The 22,880-nt window shown below is 37.8% G+C and overlaps 1 protein-coding gene across 3 annotated transcripts in view; it reads left to right on the top strand.

The window, feature by feature from the left end:
- The first annotated feature begins 7,865 nt into the window (after positions 1 to 7,865).
- Positions 7,866 to 22,880, top strand: part of LOC126183273 (ras-related protein Rap1) — a 58,467-nt gene continuing 43,452 nt past the window's right edge. The window contains exons 1-2 of one of the 3 annotated variants that reach the window (XM_049925096.1): positions 7,866 to 8,126; positions 8,214 to 8,361. The gene's annotated coding sequence lies outside the window, so the exon portion shown is untranslated. The other 2 variants (XM_049925093.1, XM_049925095.1) reach the window with 2 other exon arrangements.

Below are 22,880 nucleotides of genomic sequence, written 5' to 3'. Positions count from 1 at the left end.
GTGAACTATGAAGCATATTAATGAGTAATACAAATCACTCAGACATCCAAAATCTAATGAGAACTTTAAGACACCTGAATTCAACGACAGGGAGTGGACTATTCTACTCACCAGACAAAGGAGAACAAGAAATAGTAACATAAAGTAATTCAGATTTCGCAGGTGACAAGAAAGATTATATATTTCTGTACAGTAATATTTCAATCACTTGTTGCACTATAACTACTGAAACAAGATTCATACCTGCAGTTCAGCGTTGTTGAGAGATGAAAGTTTTGAAGAGTTTCATGGAAGAATTGCTGCATAAAAACATGAAAATTGCACTTTGTATGGACAAAGACTATGGTCAAAACCGTTTGGAGGAATATCATATTGTTTTGTTTAAGAGAGCGCATTGAGATTTACAAAGATCGTAGTAACAAAACAATCTGTGTGCATTAATGAAAGATCTTTGTTTGTTGCTGTTTATAGTAATGGATGAAGCTTGTCCTTCCTTTTAACCTTTTGGTTTCGTGTACTCTCTTCAAATATAAATAAAAGCCAACCCCAGAATTTTCCAAGTTGTCTTGACACTTATTTGTTATCATACCATTTCCCTAAGATGAGCTTACCAGTTGTGTCAACTTGTGAAACTGCCCTATTAGACTGTATTATATGCTTGCACTTTCATCTACTTTTCCTCAGGAAGAGTAAATTACTTGAATCTTTCATGTCTTTTTAGGCATGAGTGATAGATACCCCTCTTCAGTACGCTCTGAGTAACATGGTACAATATGAAGAAATTGTTCTCATACATCCTAAAAAAGGCGTTTGCCTCCCAATTATTCTGTAAGGTTCATCACAACGTTGTAACAAAGACTTTTCAAGGTAACTGCTCTGTTGCCTTAAATGCTGCACTTTAGTAGAAGTCAAAATCATATAAATTTCCTGAGAAACTGGCTCTTTTGAAGCCCTTTCATGTTGTCTTGCTTTGAATATACTGTCACAGATTATTGCAACCTTTGAAAGAGATTATTATTTCATCAACACACTGATCTTGCTCTGGCATACTTGTGAGATCTTAGCGCGCCAACGTCGAATTTTCCATGCCTTGTTTCCTTTTTTTTGTCATTTCAGTAACAGTAATAATGACACAGAAATACTAGAAAGATTGTCTACTGATTTAAAACGTATTATCCACTTTAACATACAGATTTATCAAGTCCAGCATATGCATTCTGAAAATCACACAATTCGTTGTATATGCGACCTTCATCAAGTTTGAGATTCACTGTGTTGGTAACTTATAAAACATACTACCATTGTGCTTTGAGCGTAAACTTGTAACTAGACTGAACTCATTTTTATCAGAAAAGTCATAGTTTCTGGTAAGTAAACAGTGTGATATGACACGAAAAATTGTGCATTTTTTTAGAACTCAGCCACTGTGATTCTGAAGTTTTTCAGGATTTCATGAACTTTCTTTTCTAAGAATTTATCATGTTTCCAGCTCTGCACTTTGCTCTTTAGGTCCCTCATTACTCTGTCCAACTCAACAGAAGTAACTAAGTTGTCTTCCAGTTTCCCAGCAGCAGTTTTAAAAACAGGCAAAATACGCTGCACAAAACATAGATAGCATTTATTAAGTGAATGTTCTGTTTCTGCAGCATTGTTCTATCATCTGATGTCACAAACTGCTAAATCAGTGTTGAACAGTCTTCCACGCCCTTTGAAGTTAAATATCACTTGATGGCAGGCCAGCAGCATAACTTTCTGTAAATTGGAGGAAATAGAGAGAGCCTTCTTGTATGGACTTGTGGTATTATCTCCATAGACTGAATATTCTCTCAGTGAATGGACATTTGACGCAGAGGACCAAGATTCACTGCAGATTTTGAAAAATAGTGCCTGTTTGCTGAAGTGAAATATTTTAATAGTAAATTTTAAGGTATTGTTTGTGATATGGGACTCGCAGTTAGCTCTAAAAATGGCTGGATTTTTGTTAGACAAAACCCAACTTTTTTGAAGTAGTTCACTGGAGAATTGTCAGCTCTGTATGCACTATGTCAATTTAGATGAAAGCCATTACGTTCTATAATTTTTTGCAGGGGAAATATGTGGTGTCACCGCCAGACACCACACTTGCTAGGTGGTAGCTTTAAATCGGCCGCGGTCCATTAGTACATGTCAGACCTGCGTGTCGCCACTGTCAGTACTTGCAGACCTAGCGCCACCACATGGCAGGTCTAGAAAGGCGGACTAGCACTCGCCCCAGTTGTACGACGACTTTGCTAGCGACTACACTGACGAAGCCTTTCTCTCAGTTGCCGAGAGACAGTTAGAATAGCCTTCAGCTAAGTCCATGGCTACGACCTAGCAAGGCGCCATTAGCCTTACAGTGATTGTAATTAACCGTATCTGGAGATAGACTCATTTGTATCGTCAATAGCGATGTACCACAAGGATGCATTAAAGTTGAGTATTAACTTAGATACATACTTTTCTTATTAGCATTCAATTACTTATCCTGTTCCAGAACTCACGCCAGCCGGCGTGTGTGTACGCGTGCCTTTCGGCTACCTCCGAGTGGCGTGGCTGTCTTGCTACGCCACAACAAAATATCTAGTCATCTCTGATGTGTCGTGTGGTTAACATCAAAGTGATCATAGTGATAGACGGTAAATAATCGAGTAGAACAGAAGTGATACCTGGCGTTCCACGAGGTAGTGTCATAGGCCCTCTGCTGTTCCGGGTTTATACAAATGATCTAGGTGATAATCTGAGCAGCCCCCTTAGATTGTTTGCAGATGATGCTGTAATTTACCATCTAGTAAAATCATCAGACGATCAATTCCAATTACAAAATTACCTAGAGAGAATTTCTGTATGGTACGAAAAATGAAATTAGCACTAAACAAAGAAAAGCACGACGTCATCCACATGGGTAGTAAAAGAAATCCGACAAATTTTGGGTATACGATAAATTGCACAAATCTAAGGGCTGTCAATTCGACTAAATACCTAGGAATTACAATTACGAGCAACTTAAATTAGAAAGACCACATAGATAATATTGTGGCGAAGGTGAAACAAAGACTGTGCTTTGTTGGCTGAACACTTAGAATATGCAACAAACCCACTAAAGAGACAGCCTACATTACACTTGTCCATCCTCAGCTAGAATATTGATGCACGTCATGGGATACTTACCAGGTAGGACTGACGGAGGACATCGAAAAAGTGCAAAGGAGGGCAGCTCGTTTCGTGTCATCGCGCAATAGGGGTGCGAATGTCACTGATATGATTAAGCGAGGTGGGGTGGCAGTCACTGAAACAAAGGCGGTTTTCTTTGTGGCGAGATCTATTTACAAAATTTCAATCACCAATTTTATCTTCCAAACGCGTGAATATTTTGTTGACACCCACCTACGTAGGGAGAAATGATGATCATAATAAAATAAGAGAAATCAGAGCTCAAACGGAAAGATTTAGGTGTTCTCATGCTATGTTATATATACGCTTCAGCAAAGCCCTTATATGGAAAGTTTTTGATCGCCCCTTACAATATATAAAGGCAACACATTGTGGGAAACATTGTTACCATAAATTTCGAAAAGCTCTTCATCGTTTTACTTCAAATTTTTACATGATACACTAATAATTATTCAGATGTATACGTACTATCTATTTTTTAAACGACAACGTACATCTTTTCTGCTAAAACTGACTGTGAGAAAGAAAATGTTGTGCTGTGCTGTGAAGATGTGCAGTTTCGTTTTCTTTCTAAGCCAGTTTTAACGACAATAGCAGGGCACATAGGCAAACATTGACTAAACTGAAACATGCAGCACAGAGAAACATAATACTTTTCCCGCAAAATATTTAAATTTGACTAGTGACACTCCTAGTGTGTAAACTTTGGGTTAAGTACCTGCTGCTGATTTAGTTTTAAATGGTTACCATTGAATAGAACCACAATAGAACAGAGTGTTTGTTTTTCTTGGGCTCCCAATTAATCTGCACTATGCAATTTTACTGACGTTTAAAGAATATTGTGATGTATTTGAGAGCAATATTGACTGAAGCACAGACACAGGAAAGTACCATTAACCTGCATCAGTTAGTTTTTATGTCACAATGTGGGTTTCGTTATCCAAATATGTGGGGCACATTGAAATAGGAATCACTGGAGCACAGTGAAATGTTCCAGACTATTATTTTAACAAGTTAAAATATTTTTATGCCTTTGGTCTGACCTTTGATGTTATATTTTTTTATTTATTTAGTTGTTGAAAATGGTTCATGATTACAAAAGAACTACAAACATGGTTCATTTTCTAAAGATTCGATGCAAGAAGCTGTCAAATTTGTCCAGAATGGAAAGAGTATCTGTGTAGCTGCTGAAGTGGAAAGTGTGAAGTATTCAACACTATTCAGATATACATGTAGGTCGTAAATGGATGCTGAGAAATAGAGATTGCCCTGATGCTACAACTGGAATGATGGTATAAACCCTCGAGTGTGTGCACCCATGTATAAAGTGTGCAAGATTGTTTTGTACCATTCCTTTGTTATTTCACATTTGCGAGCCCATACCTATTCCTTTATTATTGCTTCAGCAGTGAGCAGCAGCGATATAAAATAATAAGCGAGCTGTGTGAGAAATAACTTTTGTTCTGTTCACGAAAATGACCCAGATTACGAGCTAGCAGCACAATCCCATAATGATGCAGCTGTCAGTGAGATAATGAGTAATGAGATAAGTGGTTGGCTGGGATCTAACGCAAATGCACAGTGTAGTACTTTGAGTGGGTCATTACTGTGAGGTAACACCTGTCTATGGCAACAGACTAATACAATGAAAGTTTATTTCATTATTGTTTAAAAACAGTGCTTTAGCATATATTACATAAGTTTATTTTATCATTGTTTAACTAAACTATAATTAAAGTATGATTTTGTCTGTTACATGCTTACCCTGGTATTATAAAGCGAGCTATTCTTTACATGTATACAAAGTACGCTGCACACCTGCTCCTGTAATGAAAAATGGGGCGTCTGCTCGAGGGTTAATTTAGATGAAACCTGCGCTAGTATGGTCCAAAAACCTCCAAAAGTAGTTGCAAAAAACGATCTAAAACAAGTAAGTAAGCGCACAGAATGGAACATCTGTGACTATGTCCTGCATTGTTTCTGGTAATGACAATACAATTCCACCTGTGATGATTTCCCCATGGTTTCCTTCAAGCCCCATATGCTTGATCTTTCTGCTTCTGGAATTCTAGGGTCAGCTATCCCTTCTGGCTGGATGATAGCTGAGTTCATTGTATGAGTGATGAAGCACTTTATTAAACATTCTAACAGTTCAAAAGAGGGACCAGCTTTACTTCTCTATGATAACTACGAAAGTCATTTATCTATTGAAGTGTTATAAATAGTAAAGAACCATGGTGTGACAATTCTTAAGTTGCCACAACATTTCACCAACCAATTCCAGTCTCTAGATGTTGGTGCTTTTAAGCCATGCTGCTGTGGACAGTTGGCTTATGTAGCATCCTGGTCAAACATTCCCCATTTACAATGTTCCGAGCTGCATAAATATAGCTCAATAGAGAGCAATGACACCAACAAACATTTCGCAAAACAGTAATTGTTCCTTTTGATAAAGTTGTCTTCACAGAAGCAGACTTTCTGGGCAGTTATCTTACTGATTGCCCTTTTGAAGCTTTGGTGGAACAGGAGTCATTTTTGATGGAAATTGATATACAATGGGAGGTTTCATGTGAGGATACCTCATCAAAAGAAAATTCACAAGTGTTCAAATATTCTCCTGAAAATGTTCATGCTCACCCCAAAGCTAGTAAATTGAAAAACGAAAGACATGGCTACAGGAAGGGCAAATGTATCACTACTACCAGCTCACCAGAAATGAAAGCACAGCACGAAAATTTAATACGCAAAAAGGAACACATCGCAGGTGAAGCGGTCACTTTTTGCAAAGTGAAAATGGTATGATTCAGAATCTAGCAATTGCAACCCTGATGCTATTATCCTAGATGATTCTTATAATGATGAAGAAATGGATGAAGAGCCAGATGAGAATAAGGATCTCAAGAGGGAGGCACAACTTGATGATTATGTTTTGGTGCAATTAGAAACTTCCAGTAGGAAGAAATTTTACATTACTGTTGTAACCAAAGGAAAAGGCTCTTAAGATGGTATGAAGCAACCTAAGTAGACTATATTGTTTCAGGGTTAAGAATGTAGTTTTTTAAATGATAATGCCCAATAATTATTATGCTATTGTGTTTTTGGTTAAAACAAGCTGAAATGTTAAAAATATTTCTATCACTGTGCCCCATCAACTGTTTCAGCACTTCCCATACATGGGCCACAGTGAAACAAGTGTAAGGTTGATTTCGAATTATAATTACAGATGTTAGAAAAATTTCTCAACTCTGTAAGTTATGTTCTACAATGTGCTAACAAGAAACTATTTATTCGATGTTCTACAATGTTATTGTACTAAATAAAATAGGACCTACAACTAAATTTATACTACTTGTTTCACTCTGCCACGTGATCTCCTACCATTAAACCATTATACAAATTATTTCTGCCATATACATTCTTTGTTCTGACATATAATTTTAAACAAAAATGGTATACACAATAAAGTGCTGTTTTGTTTTCTTTCTCGACATCGGTTTTACAGAAAACAGGAAACTTGTATTTATTGCTTACTACTTATGATTAGAATACTACTACAGAATCTGAATCGTCCTAAACTTAGTAATACAACGCATTTACAGATTATATCTTCGCTAAATACTGTCACTGAAGCTACCATTTTCACATAACCAGCAAGTGGGAACATCTCTCTCAGTCCTAGTATGCATGCAAATGATCTCAACCTTTTTACCCATTCAGTTTAAGCGACTTCACTTCTCAATCATGGTTAAATTTGCAATAACAACAAACAAGTCTCATTGTCAGAGTAAGGAGAGAAGAGGTCTTGATAGAGTGAGAGCGAGGAGATGTACTTAGAGAGGGGGGAGGAAGTGGACACAGTGAGGGGAAGGTGGTGACAAAGTGTCAGGGGGCGATGGGAGGAGACGGACTGAGAGAGGGGAGAAGGATTCCAATTCCTATTTGAATTTCGCAATTACAAAGCATTGCTGTGTCCACTAGTTATTATTATGTATTCATGTGCTATGTTTTTTTCCTTGCAAGAAGCTGGCAAAAAATATTCCATTGTAATAATGATCCTTGAACGAATTTATTACTATGTTGCACAGTTATCAAGGGAAAAGATGTTTAAAAAGTTTGAGTAGTTGCGGTAGATGAAGTATTAAGTAATATCGCGCTACTTTCAATATACCGCTTGTAAGAGTCACGAGGAAAAGATTTAATGGACAACAATTCATTTGGTGGATAATAAGCAATGCCGTAATTCATTTCCACTTCTCATATGTGATTGGACTGAGAGTAGATCTCAATACAGAATACGATGCAAAATACCCTCTGACATACATTTCACAGTAATTTGGAAAATATGTATGTAAATGATTCCCTTGAGTAGCCCAGTAAAACAGTAGACTTTTGAATTCCCGCGCATCTCGATCCATTTTCATTTCACCGTAGTAACTTTTTCCAAGGTACAAAAACAGAGAAAAAGCAATTTATATCGATATATCAATATTTATATAATTTATTTATTTTGGATTTTTACTTTTGTCGGCTAATTTAAACAGATTTTTAGTCGGAGCAACACGGTTAACTACACATAAATTTGAATACAAATATAAAATGAAAGTTGTATAGAATTTTATTTTGTCACACGTTCCTCACGAAATTTTGCTTACGAGCGACATTATGATTAAAATAGCAAGGTGGGCAACCTGCCCAGTATTGTCTGATCCTTGTTTCCAATCTGTGGGTAATAACTGTTTTTGAAAATAAAAGATTTCACGCCTCGTTAATGATTCGAGCGCTCTGAAATTGTTTTTATTGCCAATTTAGTGTATTGTGTGTTTCAAAGGGGATATTTTACAATACCTTTTGCACTGTCGAGCTGAAAGTTTCAGAACGCATGCGTCAACGGAAGTGGAGGAGCCATCGCCCAAGATAACGGTAGTTTGTTCACGGTAAGTGTTGTAAGATTTTAGTTTGACTAATGGTAAAGTTATACATGAAGTCCGAATGAGAATCGGGATTCTGAATGTATCGACCAGCGTAATAAGTGTGAGGATGTGGAGTGATTGCTGATGACTCAAACTTCAAGATATGGCGGTATAAATTACTACTCAGTGGCGAGTGTTTTCAAAGAAGCAAGGAAGCAGGGGTCAAGCGGTGAGCTGCAGAAAGGTTTTTGCATTAAAGGTATTGTACAATATTACTGTAAATACTGCTATTAGTGGCTATTTATTTTAAATTAAACAATAATTCTGGAACTATTTGAAGGACTGTTTTCGGTGTAATTACGTGACAGAGCTGACAATTCAAGTAATGAGGGCGTTTACTTCGCATGTGTAGTTTAAAAGTTTCACGGTGGCAACTGCAAAACTGTGTACCGAAACAGAGTGAGTAAATAACGAGCATAGTGCTGGGTTGGAACATCAGGTTACCTGTAGCACTGACATTTAAAGGCCTTGACTGGTGATTTTGTATGAAACTAGTTTCGGTATAAAACTGTGAAGAACGTGTCTTTCTGATTAAGTTCTGTCGGTCGTCGTAAGATAAATTTCCGCTTTGTTGCAGTTATAGCTTATAGGTGTCAGGGTTTTTCATTTTCAAATGTTATCTTTCTTAACGCAACACAAGAAATCCGTATGAAATATTATTATTTCAGGTAATGGGTGTATACGTCTGTTTCCAAAAGCTTTGTGGAATATAGTGCCCGCGATTTTGGTACACGCAGGTTTGGTCGTGCAAGATTTTTAATGAAAACCTCCAGATATGCAGAAAAATTTTGTAACTGTTGGGATTAGCCTTAATACTTCCGCTGTTAGTGATAAAGTTTGATAGTGGTTTGTACGGACGTTCTTACTGTTCAGCTGTTTTATCGTTTTCAGAAGTATTAATATGAAACCATTCCTAGCATCACGTACAGGTTGTTTACACTCATGATGGTCCAACTTGGGTTCTTGTGTTTGTCATTATTGTAAATTTTGTATTGTATTATTTGGTAAATTAATGTTATGCGCTTAATTTAATATGTTGTGCATGCTTGTTTTACGAGTGTTAACTTACAGTATTCTTTTGGTATATGTATATATCAATAGGTACTGTGAATGGCTTAGTATTCTGGGAGAACTTTGCGTTTTAAATGACAAGAACACAGCATTACTCGACATAATGAACAATGTTTATGTTTAGAAGCTTTTACATCCTCAGAGGGACTTGGCAGTGAGTAGGAATTGTGGTAATATTTCATTAGTAATAAGGTTGAATGGCCATGTTATACATTTAAGCAAGAAGTATGGAACACTAAAGTGGTCAATGTAATGTCAGATAGCTGAAACATTGCCAAGTAAATGGAATGTCAGTCATTGGTGTGATTTCGAAAGGTGTTACATGAGTACTGGTAGTTGATTACTGTGCTTGTGTAATAGAACATAAAGAGGCAGTTCCTTGACCATCTCTTCACCTTACCAGTGTTTTCTGCTAACTGTGAAATAAAATTTCTGAATTTTCCAAGATATGTATTCCTTGTTTCCATATTGATTATACCTAGCAGGGTTGCACAATGATTAGCACACTGGAGTCACATTTGGGATGATGATGGTTCAAGCCCGAATACGGCCATCCTGATCTAGTTTTTTGTGATTTCCCTATAAATCTCTTAAGGCAAATGCCTGGATGGTTCCTTTGAAAGGGCATGCTTCTTTCCTTCTCCATCCTTCCTTATCTGAGCTTCTGCTCTGTCTCTAATGACTTCATTGTTAATGGGACATTAAACACTAATCTCCTCCTCCATATTGAATATGTCAGTCAGTTTGCATGCACTGCTAATTTCACTATAATTATTTTGGAGTCAGTGTTGAGTTACTTTTGGCAATATGAGATGCACTTAGAAGAGTCTGGAAGTATGTTTACAAAAAGTTAGTTTGACAGGATGTTAAATTGATGCACTATAATAATTGTCTCTGAACTGTTGGTACTGCTGTGGTAGCATGATTATAATAGGTGCCATTGCTACATTTGTGAATGAAGAGCACTGGGATTTTTTCCTTAAACTTGCCCCATGTGCTGTTCATTGTATGTTGAATTTAATTCCATAAAATTTTGGGTGTGTCATTTTCCTGTTTTGAGACTTTTATATGTCGTCATTCCTTGCTAAACTTCAAACTGTGCTAACTGTTCAAAAATATATCTCTGTAGAGCTTGTAACAACTGATTGTTTGTTGTTCGCGTTCTATGTTTAGTACACAATGGTCCTAAGAGCAATTTGCATGTGATACAAAGTTTTCTGTGTAAATGGGAGATAAAAATTATAACTGCTCTATGAAGTTAGGGTATTGATTTTTAACTCTGGAATAAATTATTAATTACTGCTATTGGAGGCACCTGATGTCCGTACCTAAAAAGGGGACTGCACTTTACACAGGTAATTTACATTTGTATAATATCAGGAACCAAGAATGCTGTCAAACATTTTTTTGTGGAATTTGATATAGGTGAGAGGTCTGGTGTATGTTGTTGTTGAAATACATGTATTTGGGGAAATGAGAGCATTGAAGAAAGCACTTTTTCTTTTGTTTTGTTCCATTCTTCATAGTTAATTTGGGTGGTAGGTATTGTGAATAGCTGTATTTGTCATTTCATCATTCACCTGTTTATCTTAAGTCTAGTTTCCTGTAGTCTTAGTAATGTGTTGGTTCACTGTATGTGCTGTCATTACACAGTTCTTGTTGCGTAGTGTTGACATCAAGATTTAAGGCAATTATGACGCATGTGTTCACAATAACAAATGTACGCAAAGTATACAGCATTTTGTGTTCCTACATAGGTGAAGGGAATCCTTCATCTCGTACTGTTCTGTAACATAGTGGTGACAAAGCTTTAGTTCCTGGCTCAGTACCCGGTGTTGCCAGATTTGTATTTATTCTAGTCTATTGGTCCAGCTCCTCTTTCCCTCTGTCTCCTCCCACCTCTTCTCTCTCCACTTTATCACCCATACCCCTATAGAAGGTTGGTGGTTCTTAACTTCACAGTATTTCTTTCTCTCTAGTAAGTAGTATGTGTACAAAGTTTGTTTGAAATCAATGCAGGGGCTTAGGAGTAGTTTTTTAATTGTAGTTATGCCTTCATATGCACGTCACATATATTTAACACGTGCTGCACACACAGTTCACCTGTATATCTAGCAAATTTTACTCAGCAGTTTTATTTTTTGTGTCAGTGTTTATGATGTCACATCTCCAGAACTATGTGTTGTACATGCAGCAAATAGTTGTTGATATGGTCTTCAGTCTTAAGACTGGTTTTGATGTAGACAGATAGTAGTAAAAAAATAATAAAAAGCAGTGTTGTGCCCAATGTGACAGCTGTAGTGCATGAATATTGAAAATATTGCAAATTATAATTTTTTAATTTCTTTTATCATTTTGTGGCTGTTGTCAGTGAGAAAAAGTTTCATGAAATTTGAAATGGTGTGTAAAGTTGTAAGTCACAAAGTGCTCTTTCTCGAATACTGGATGAAGTGTCATAGTATTCACATGTTGTGGGCAGTACTACTTTCTCACACCCACCCGCTTGATAGGTACATGGTTCTTACACCCACAAAGATTCTTTCCAGGCAGTGATATGTGTACCAAGTGTGATTGAAATTGGCCCAGTGGTTTAGGAGGAGGTACGTGGTTTTTTTTTTAAAAACTGGCCATGTGGAGGATAATCAAGAGAACAGATTAATTTAGCTCGATGTTGGTTTTGGTTATCTGACAGTTTCTACATTTGATTTTAACAGTTCCTAAAAGTAAGCATTAGAGAGCTGTCTTCCAAAGAAGGAAAGAATTACCCAGGGGGCTGCCACCTCCCCCTAGCTCTCAGGGAAAGGAAAAAAAAGTGTAATCAGATGATTTGAGTTGGTGTTACACAAGTTTTTAACAGGGTCAGAGCAGGAACATTTTATGGCTACTTGTTGCCATGTGTCTTCGACTATATTAAAAATACTAGATACCCCTAGGTGTAGCCCTCCTTTCCCCCCAAGCTATCATATGGACGACATTGTGGTGTTACTGAGAGTACAGTTAACTGGCATGTGCAGGAAACATTTTGCACTTGATTTATCAGTAACATTGCATAAAACAGTAAATTTACTGTGTAATCGTCAGTTACCAACATCTTCAGTTGGTCTTTGTTTCATGTAGGAGCAATTGTGCGTGTGATTCTTGTTTATTAAGAACAAATAAGTGCCCGAAAGTTTGCTGATTAAATTACACTGTGTGGAACTTAGTAAAAAGCTGAATACAAAGACTGTGCAAATGGAGACATAGGTTTATAATGTAGTTAGTTACACAGTGGACACCAGTTGCATTTTTTCAGTTGGTGTGGATGTAAACATTAGGCTTCACTACCAATTAGTTTGTTACCACAACCTTTATTTGGCTTTAACATTTGTTGGCTTTGCCAACTCTTGATTGCATTGACATCTGTCAACCTTGATCTTGGGCTGTGCAGCAGATCAATATGCCATCAGGACAAAGATTTCAGTGAAAAAGGGGGGGGGGGGGAGCAGAGAGCATTGCCATCCTGATCTATGTGTTGTGCAGTAGATATGCAGTATTTTTTCATCAAGATTCTAAGGGTTCTTGCCCAGTTCAGCTTTGTAATTGAGCTTTTCTGTACTTAGTATCTTTGAGATACACAAGTTTATCAGACATTTTGTTATCCAACAACAGGTAATTGTGTAAGAAGTTGTAACTGCAATGATCTCTCGGTGTTCGGAAACAGTTAAAATTTTTTGTGATTTCCTTACAAAGGAAAAATCAATTAATCTAAATTGACAGGTGTGTGGAATTACACATCTACATTTCTTTCGTATTTTAAATGACACAAATTAACAGTAGGAACACTTAAGTGTTTGTAATACTTGTCGAATGAGGCTCCACTGAAGATGGGAATGTGACTAATTAGAAAACCTTCTCAGTTGTGCAAAACAGAAAAAAACACTTTGATTGATTTATTGCTGAGTAAATGGAGAGATTTATGTTGGCAATATATGGTTTACTCAACCATGTAATGTGGATTTGAATTTGGGGTGTTCTAACTGTAAGATGACGATGCAAAACTGCTTTGTTTGTATGTGTGGGATTTGTATTGTGATAGTCATTTTATTTCTTGTCACTTATATGAAGTGATGTTATACTTATTGTACAATACCAGTCTATTCGCTTGTGGCACGCGATCATTGTGACAACTTGTTGGAGAAAAATATCAGAACATACAAATGTTGGAATTCTGAACTTCTGTAATCATGGCTGTTATGTGTAAGAATTTACTTTTTGTGAAACTTAATAGTGGACAAGAAGCAGGCATAGCCCATTTATTTGTAATGGCGGGGAAAGAGAAAAAAATTGAATATTCCAGGTCAGAAAAACAAGCAAGAATCTTCCTCCTGAAATAGCTGTCATTCTTTTCAGTTAATCTTAACAAATTAAAATTACTACATCACAACAAGTACTTCCTTAAGAACATTTAATATGTCACTCATTTCAGTGGAATACATTTTCAAATTTAATGGAACTAATGTAGTTACGCATAGAGTTTGAAAAAATTTCCAGGAGAAAATCTTCGTTGCGTAGATGTGAAAACGATTGGTTTTGCTCTTATATCTTGTGTAATCCTGTCACTGAAAATGTAAACAGCACACTTTAACAGTGGTTAATGTTGTAATCAAAAAGATTTATCACCTATAATTTTCGGTGAATGGTTATTCCTAAGCCAGGTGATACATTCAGCCACAAATTATATAAACAAATAAATGTACTATGTCATGATAAGACACTTACGAACTAAATTTACACAACACATTATGGATCAGAAACAAAGTGTGAAAGTTTTGTTTTTCTGTGTATATAAGCAGCCAGATACCATCCTACAAACATGACATGATGTTCGATAAGTAAAAAACAGCAACAGAAAAAAATAGCACAGAAAACATGTCGCAAACAGTGCCAATAATTGCTTAAAGCATGCTGTAACATACACTAAATAAGATTTTAAAAAACCACTGATGATGGTGATATTTGTCGCCAAAACTAGTTTGGGATAATAAAGAAATAAATGAATAACAAGGTGTTTTGCATCAAGGCGGACTCAGTCTCTGATATTATAGTAAATTAGATAGTTGGTGATCCACATGTAGATCCTCCCACACGTGTAACTTCCAAACTATTCTTACTGGCCAGCTACAGTGATGGCACCCCATTATTACCCTCTACTGGAATGCCCAAATCACATTATATCAGAGCTTGTAATTTTAAACATTTCCAGAAACAAGGAATATCCTCCCCATTTCCACCTCCCTCAAAGTGTTATTCTTTACCCACACAATGTCTGGGTCTGCTGTTCAGCCATCCCTATCCCTGTCCCTAATAGGCCAGGTTTGAAATTATGAACAAAAGCTTGTAACTGATTGTGTGATGCATGGACATCAGTAATCTGAAGTGGAGTTACTACCTGTTGGTTTTTATTAAATTTCTAAAATTAGAGCAATAGCACAATTTCATATGTATATATATTTGGCAGGTTTGGGTAACCATGTATTTTATCACCCTGGGTACCTTCATTGTAGTAGCAGGTGTTCTGTACCACGTGTTGTTTCTTAGTAATCTCGTCATTACACAGGCAGTAGTCACTACTGTATCAAACACCTTTAGGTTGAAGGGTTTCTGAACCTATCTTAGGTGAAGTGCCAGTACGAGAATTCTTCATATGATACTTCATAATTTGTGGTTCTATTCACTAATGACTTGATAAACAGTTTTTGATGTTGCTGAGCAACAGTCATACAATAATTTTTAAATGAACACACTGCCATATGACTGTATTCTTGTTTATTTAATTACAGCCCAGGTTTTGGCCTTCTATGCCATTTTCAAGCCATTGAGTTTGTCATTAACATATATTACAGGACATTAAGTTCAACATTGGCATAAATTGAGAAAAATATTTGCTTGGGCATATAGCGTATACGGCATCTCGTGGGGAGTGAATATGTTTCTTAATTTATGGCCAATTTTGAGCTTGATGTCCTGAGATATATAAAAAAAATCACTTGCATTCATGCTGAAGGTAATCGTTGTAATGAACTATGGATGGTTGAAATTTTTACGTCATATGTTATTTCTTACATACATATTGAAATAGTGCAAATGTGTAGACCTGATACCACCATGACATCTCCCATGTTGTCACTGTTTGGATGAGCAACTTTTTGGTTGGACTTAACACTGTCTGCACATTATTCCAGACCATTTCGTGATTGAAAAGGCTGAGATTTTAACGAGACGACTCACTAGCCAGTGACAATACATGTGTGATACCAGTTCTGTATGTACTGATATAATTAACTGCAAAACATCTCTTACGAGAGAAGTATCAGACTTAACTTCCTTTCGCTGTTTAGTCCCCCTTAAACATCCCAACAACCACCACCACTTAACTTCCTCACATCAAAGCCAGTTCAGTTTGTCTCACTTGTACATAATTCTAAAGTACTGCCCATCAGTATGCTACTACTATGTCCGAAGACACTTGGAAACTAGTTTTCTCTATGCTATTCATAGCCCTAAGTGTATTGTCAAACATTAAAAGCACTTGTAAGTTGTTACATTAAATTAAGGACGATACTAGAGAAATGAGACCACCCCTCAATACAGTTGTATTATCTCTACATTATCACTTGACTACACTGTAGAATGAAAAAAATTCTTTGAATACTTATTTTTATAGGCGAAAGAAAGGTGCATTACATTTAGGCTTCACAGGTGTCTCATTAAACCAAGAAGTAAGGAGTCACTGAGACAGTTGGTACCATCTATTTCAAACAACCCCATGCATAGAAGAAGAAAAAAAGAGAAACAATATTTCTCTACACCAGTGTTCTCTGTAGTTGCACTTGCTTTGCCAACACCAATGCAGTCCCATTTAAAATCAACCAAGTTAAAATGTGTACACAATATGTACTGTCAGTAAATCACTTGATTGCTATACTCCTTCTACTAAAAGGACAGAAATTGGAAGCCTTCAGGCTGCTAATACTATGTACGTGAACACGGCCAATGGCGGATGAGGATGATGAATTTACTGTTGCATCATGTTGTCAAGTAACTGGTTTATTTTTTCAAAGCAAATATTGAAGCATTTTTGGTCTGTTACAGGAACTACCTCCAACTTGTAGAAGGTATTTCCATGAGAGATTTAAGCATATGTGATAAATATGTGCAAATTTCACTGCTATAGATGCATGATACAAAGTATGTGTGTAATGGGTGGACTATGTGAGAAAGATGTGTGTGTAGAACTAATTTCACAAACTGTTCCCTCCATCATATTCTGTCATGTGTTAATGCTTATAGCTACATTGGAAAAAGTAGTTATTGTCGACATGTGTAAGCAGTATTAAAGTGCTACAAAACAGTAACAGTAATGGTTCTATCAATAATTTAGTTTCATTGTTGATCAGAATTTCATTTTATCCCAAACGGGGTAATAACCTTCATGTTGGGAACCAATGCTGTAGATTATAGCAGTTGAAAAAGACTGCAATAATGTGAAACTTTAACGGTAGCTTGACCATTCAGTGTCACTGTAGTGAAAGTACGCATCAGAAGATACTGCAGTATCGGAACATTACGGGTTCAAAATTAAAAAAAAAAAAGGAGGGTGGGAGGGGGTCGCTTCCACTAAAGGCAGTGACATTAAAGAAACAAAGTTGTTTCTTCTTATTATCGCATTAGAGACTGACCTTGAACATGCTGGACAGGTTGACTGGCCTGCTGATACTAACCTATACATTTACTTAGGCACACTTCCTTCAGGCTTTTACTTTGATACAAACTTAAGACGTATTGTATTTCACGTATCAGAGGCGTGAGTAATATGTAAACAAGTGGTTTGGTATACTGCAAATGGCAGTAGTAAACAGGATGCTGTTCCGAATTGCAGATTAGAATGTATAAACTGAGTGACAGTGCAAAGAAGACATTTACTACACTCCGCAGTTAAACAAGGGGCACCAACTAGAGTGTCACTAATGAATTTTTTCACGCAACACCATCCACCTTCCTGAGGTGCAGCACCACAGTGTTTTGATTGTACAATCTAGGCTCAGCCCAGTTAAAATTGTGTGTGCTGAATTTGCGTTTAAGATTCTTCCAGAATTTTGCATTGAGAATAACACAAAGAAGGGAGAGACAGTTCATTGGTGCAGTGGAACTCAGAGTAAAGTTTCCATGGTGTGTATGCTGAAATGTGTTCAGATTAAAACACAACATTCCTTTAGGGTGCAGAGGAGAGCAGATGTCTGCAACATTGATCTCTTTGAGAGCAAGACTGAGTGTAGAAAAACCTCAGTAATTAGAGCCCTGGCAATCTGAGACTCCATTTATTTCAATGTGGGCAATGGATGATTACTATGTTTCAAAAATTCAAAAGTGTATCATGTATAAAATTGAAAATTTGTGACTAATGGCTGAGAAGCGTATGCATACAGTGAAAGTCAAAATTCACTGATTGTAAAGCCATGAAAAGACTAGTAAAGACCTTTGTCTGTGGTTTACTCAGCAGTGAGCTAAAGGAAGTGCAATAAGTAGTCTAATGATTCAGAAGAAGGCACTTTAATTTTGACAGGATTTAGGAGGTGAGAGTTTCTCTGCAATTTCCAGGAGGCTGGTTGGTGGAAAAGGCGATATAGTGTGCGGCATCTTTAAATCTGTGGTGTAAAGTAATCCACTGACAGCGGAACTTTCTGAGTGATCCAAGAAAAAATAAAAATGTAATAAATCAGGAAAATCCGTCACTGAATTGAGTTTATTATAGTGATGAGGCAGGACTCTGTTATAGCATGCCCCAGATTAAGATGCCAGCAGCTACAAATGATGATTCTGCTCCAGATTATGGTAAATCAAAAGATATAGTAACAGTCCTAGCTTGCAGCAGTGCCCCATTCAAAAATATACAGATGTTGAACTTAACAGTTTTGCATAAAAATTGAAAAAGTGCATGCATGTATATCTTAGTTTTGACGTAGTCTTTTTTTACACCTTCATGCCACACAAAAAAAATACTTAACAGGCAAAAAAATTACCACCGAAAGTAATCCTTAATCTAATGTAAGTAATGTAGTATGTCACCCCAAAGTTGAATAACTTAGTGGTGGAGATATTTATGCAATTTTCATACCTCCCAATACTACTAGCTGTACAAATAGGTTTTGTTGGGGGCAACTGTAGTGGTAATTATCCATGTTTCAGAAATAAAATTCTCTCAGCTGTATGCAGTTCATTTCTGAAACATTGACTACTAGCCTTGTGCAACCAGTGGACCAATAAATGCTGGTGTGTTTGAAAAAAAGTATCAGGGTAAGTTATTACCACATCTGCACTTCACAGAGAATGAGCACCAATCAGTACAAACTGCTCTAACAAAAATTAATTTAAAGGATGATGTTGACTGGTTTGCAGAAGCTTGATTGAACCAAAACAAAAAGTATGAAGTGAAGTGACAGACAGTGTGGAAATTGTAACTAAAGGAAACAGACATTGTAGTTAAAAAGAGGATGATGATGGTGTTAATAAAGTAAGTCTTAGTGATGGAATGTGGCATTTGAATTACCACTGCGCTGCGTGGAGAAACACAATGTGATATCAACTGACGATATACTTCCACAAAGATTGTGGGGCTACACTGCTAAGAACAAGAGTTCTTCATAAAACAAACTATATGTCTTATTTTATTTTAAAAAATAAAATACGTATAGTAGAAATACACTCGTGCTAATAAATTAAGGATCATTGCAGAATGTGATGCCACACAATGTGACACTACACAAAACTGGCGCTAATAGCATAGGCACATAGGGAACAGACACAACACAGATCTGTAAGTCCACGGTATTGGTGTTAAGTTGAGAAAACCGTCCTGAAACACATGGGCTACAAAACGCCACTGTTTCCTGTGCATGTACCCCAACATCAAAATGGGATATGATCACCGTGCACACGTACACAGGCCGCACAATGGGTTGATCCGGATCAGGTGGTCAAGCAGCTGCTGGGGTATATCCTCCCATTCTTGCACCAGTGCCTGTCGGAGCTCCTCAAGTGTCCTAAGGGTGTGAAGACGTGCAGCGATACGTCGACCGAGAGCATCCCAGATGTACTTGATGGGATTTAGGTCTGGAGAACAGGCAGCCCACTCCATTCAACTGATATCTTCTGTTTCAAGGTACTCCTCCATGATGGCAGCTCAGTGGGGCCGTGCGTTATCATCCATCAGGAGGAAGGTGGGACCCACTGCACCCCTGAAAAGGCGGACATACTGGTGCAAAATGACATCCCGATACACCTGACCTGTTACAGTTCCTCTGTCGAAGACATGCAGGGGTGTACGTGCACCAATCATAATCCCAACCCACACCATCAAACCACGACCTCCATACAGGTCCCTTTGAAGGATATGAAGGGGTTGGTATCTGGTTTCTGGTTCACGCCAGATGAAAATGCGGCAAAAATCGCTGTTCCGACTATAACTGGACTCATCCATGAACATAACCTGAGACCACTGTTCCAATGACCATGTACTGTGTTCTTGACATGAGGCTTTACGGGCTCTCCTGTGACCAGGGGTCAGTGGAATGCACCTTGCAGGTCTCAGGGCGAATAAACTGTTGTGGATTGGCAAGACAGCCAATCCACTATGACAGGAAGCCGAAAGGCATGCGTTTAAGCTCACGCAGGCTGGCGTGAGGTCTGGAACAGGACACGGAATGAGACTAGTAAAAAACGTATGTAGCTTCTGGAATACTTAACTTTAATCCATAATTGGTGAACATCGCCCTTGACGGTACATGTTTTACAGCATCAATAGTAACTGGTAATGGTGCCTTGCTAGGTCGTAGCAAATGACGTAGCTGAAGGCTATGCTAACTATCGTCTCTGCGAACGAGAGCGTAATTTGTCAGTGAACCATCGCTAGCAAAGTCGGCTGTACAACTGGGGCGAGTGCTAGGAAGACTCTCTAGACCTGCCGTGTGGCGGCGCTCGGTCTGCAATCACTGATAGTGGCTACACGCGGGTCCGACGTATACTAACGGACCGCGGCCGATTTAAAGGCTACCACCTAGCAAGTGTGGTGTCTGGCGGTGACACCACATAAACCATGTCCGTTCAGTCATCTGTAGACCGTGTGTCTGTAGACAACTGTTCAGTGGCTGCGGTAAGGTCCCGAGCAAGGCTACCTGCAGTACTCTGTGGCAGTCTGTGAGCAGTGATTGTGAGAAATTGGTCTTCTTGCGGTGGTGTACGCTGTGGACGTCCTGTACTGTAGTGCCTGGACACATTTCCTGTCTGCTGGAATCATTGCCATAATCTTGAGAACACCCTTTGTGGCACACAGAGGGCCCGTGCAACGATCTGCTGTTTTTGACCAGCCTCCAGTCGCCCTAGTATGCTATCCCTCATAACGTCGTCAGTGTGTGTTCTTTGAGCCATTTTCAACACACAGTCAGCATTAGCACATCTGAAAACGTCTGCACACTTAGCAGCTGCACCGTACTGACATGCACCAACACACCTCTGCATATGTGGACTGCTAACAGTGCCACTGTGCGACGACCACAGGTCAAATGCACCGCATGGTCATACCCCAAGGTGATGTCAACTGATGAAATAACTTTGTTTCCTGTAATAATACTGTGGACATGAAGTTACGAATCTATTTTTAAAGATGGTGCCTCTAAAACTGTCAATTTTTTGTGTGATATGTATCCCAAACTCAAGCTCTGCTGGCTCCCAATTACCTTCAATTACTGAGGTTTTACTGTAATGATGTAAAAACAATTGTTTGTCAAATGAACTGTGTGGCAGTAACCTTACCTTCATGGAGATCACATGGATGCAAGAAGACAAACAGTCATAGTCTAGTGTATTGGAGCTTTGCAAACAGTTGGTGGCTGACAAAGTGAACATGTTTGAAAGTATGGTGCTGTCCATTCAGTAAACAAGATTTGGAATGTATTTCATTGAAATGGATAGACTGGCAGTCAGTACTTCTCCTAAACTCTTGAGTGATGCACTTCTATGCTCCTATCTGACAGCAGGTAGCATCCACCCCTATTTGCTGTGATTGAGGAAATACATAAAACATTGGAGAAATAACTGCACCCTGTGTGAATTGTGCCTTTATTAGTCTGTGAAGTTAAGTGCTTAATATATTTGTCTTAACATTACCCTGTTACCTGTGTATCACTGTGTACAATGACTTGGTAGTCAAGATGACCATTCTACATTTGCTGAGCAAATTGGTGCATTTGTAAACATGTTGTGGCCTGTAGAAAATGTCTAATTGAAACATTTATTACTGTATTTGAGTAGATCAGATGCGCTAGATTGTCGTTCGTTGTTATAGTAACTCGCTAAAATTAACCGAGAGGAATTGTTTAGGCCCAATGCACTAAGGCCCAGTTCCTTTCATATTAGATCTTTCAGTATAATGTTCAGATTTTTCAACTCAGTTTTGTGATTAACAAAAAGAACACACAGGATGATTATAGTTAACTTTCAGAATTTTTGTATAAACAGTGCCTTTGTTTCCATTTCCTTCGTAAAAGGAATAATTCAGTTTGGTGTGGATTGTTGACATACTGTTGCCTACTACAAATTCAAAGTATAAGACTTGATTCCTGGTTGCTTCAAACAGTTTTTCTGGCATTTTTGTGATACATTTCATTTATTGTGATACACTTCTGGCAGTGCTCTCTCTCTCTCTCTCTGTGTGTGTGTGTGTGTGTGTGTGTGTGTGTGTGTGTGTGTGTGTGTGTGTGTAAGTAAAATTCTGTATCCATGGCTTGATTTCCACATTAAATTGTTAGTGTTGTCTCGACCCAATGAACAGAGGAAAAAAGTAGTTAAGGGAACCAATTTGCACATTTGAAGTGGTCAAGGGCATGTTGTTAAAGTAGTGCATTAGTGGTGGGGTACACACAACCATTTGAGCATTGAGACTGTTGATGATTCATGCTTCAATGGCATAATTGGCACTGCACTTCCGTGAAAGCCCTAGTCTGGTGCAGTTTTAGTTGGTCATTTAAAGTCATTGCAGCAACTAATCTGCCTAGAGTAAAGGAATTCATTCTCAGAAAGAGTGAATTGTGTTATCTAAACAAGACTTCAGTTTGCTGGTTTCCTTACTTCAGTCACACACGAGTTGTGTTATAATTTTAATATGAACTCTAATTTATTTTTAATTTTACTTTATTTTTCATCTATGTTACTGTAACATTGTTTCATCATACTCCCTCTGTTAGAAATGCAGTACATACTCTGTTCATTTCCACTTCTATCGAAAATTGTCCTACAGATAAAAACTGTAGTTAATGGTAATAGTTTTCTTTGCAGCTTATGAACTCGTGTGTGAACAGAAGTCTTTATACCGTATTAACAAAGTTTGCTGCTGCTACATAGTGGCCTGGAGAGGGGGGATGCCCCTCACTGTTATTTACCTGGGATTTTGCAGGTTTTGTTTGTCAGAGTATTGCGTGGTGTTCGAAAACTGTTATTGTACTTTCTGTGTGCTTCATTTTATGTGGGTTTATTTATGTTGATCTACTGAATTACTCTGCAATTCATATTAGTGTTTGTATATTTCTTGACCATTCCTCTCTTGAATGGTTTGTT

Source organism: Schistocerca cancellata, chromosome 4 (assembly GCF_023864275.1).
Source record: "Schistocerca cancellata isolate TAMUIC-IGC-003103 chromosome 4, iqSchCanc2.1, whole genome shotgun sequence".
Taxonomy (NCBI): Eukaryota; Metazoa; Arthropoda; class Insecta; order Orthoptera; family Acrididae; genus Schistocerca; species Schistocerca cancellata.
The sequence above is the reverse complement of the archived record's forward strand: the minus strand, read 5'-3'. Positions and strand labels throughout refer to the sequence as shown.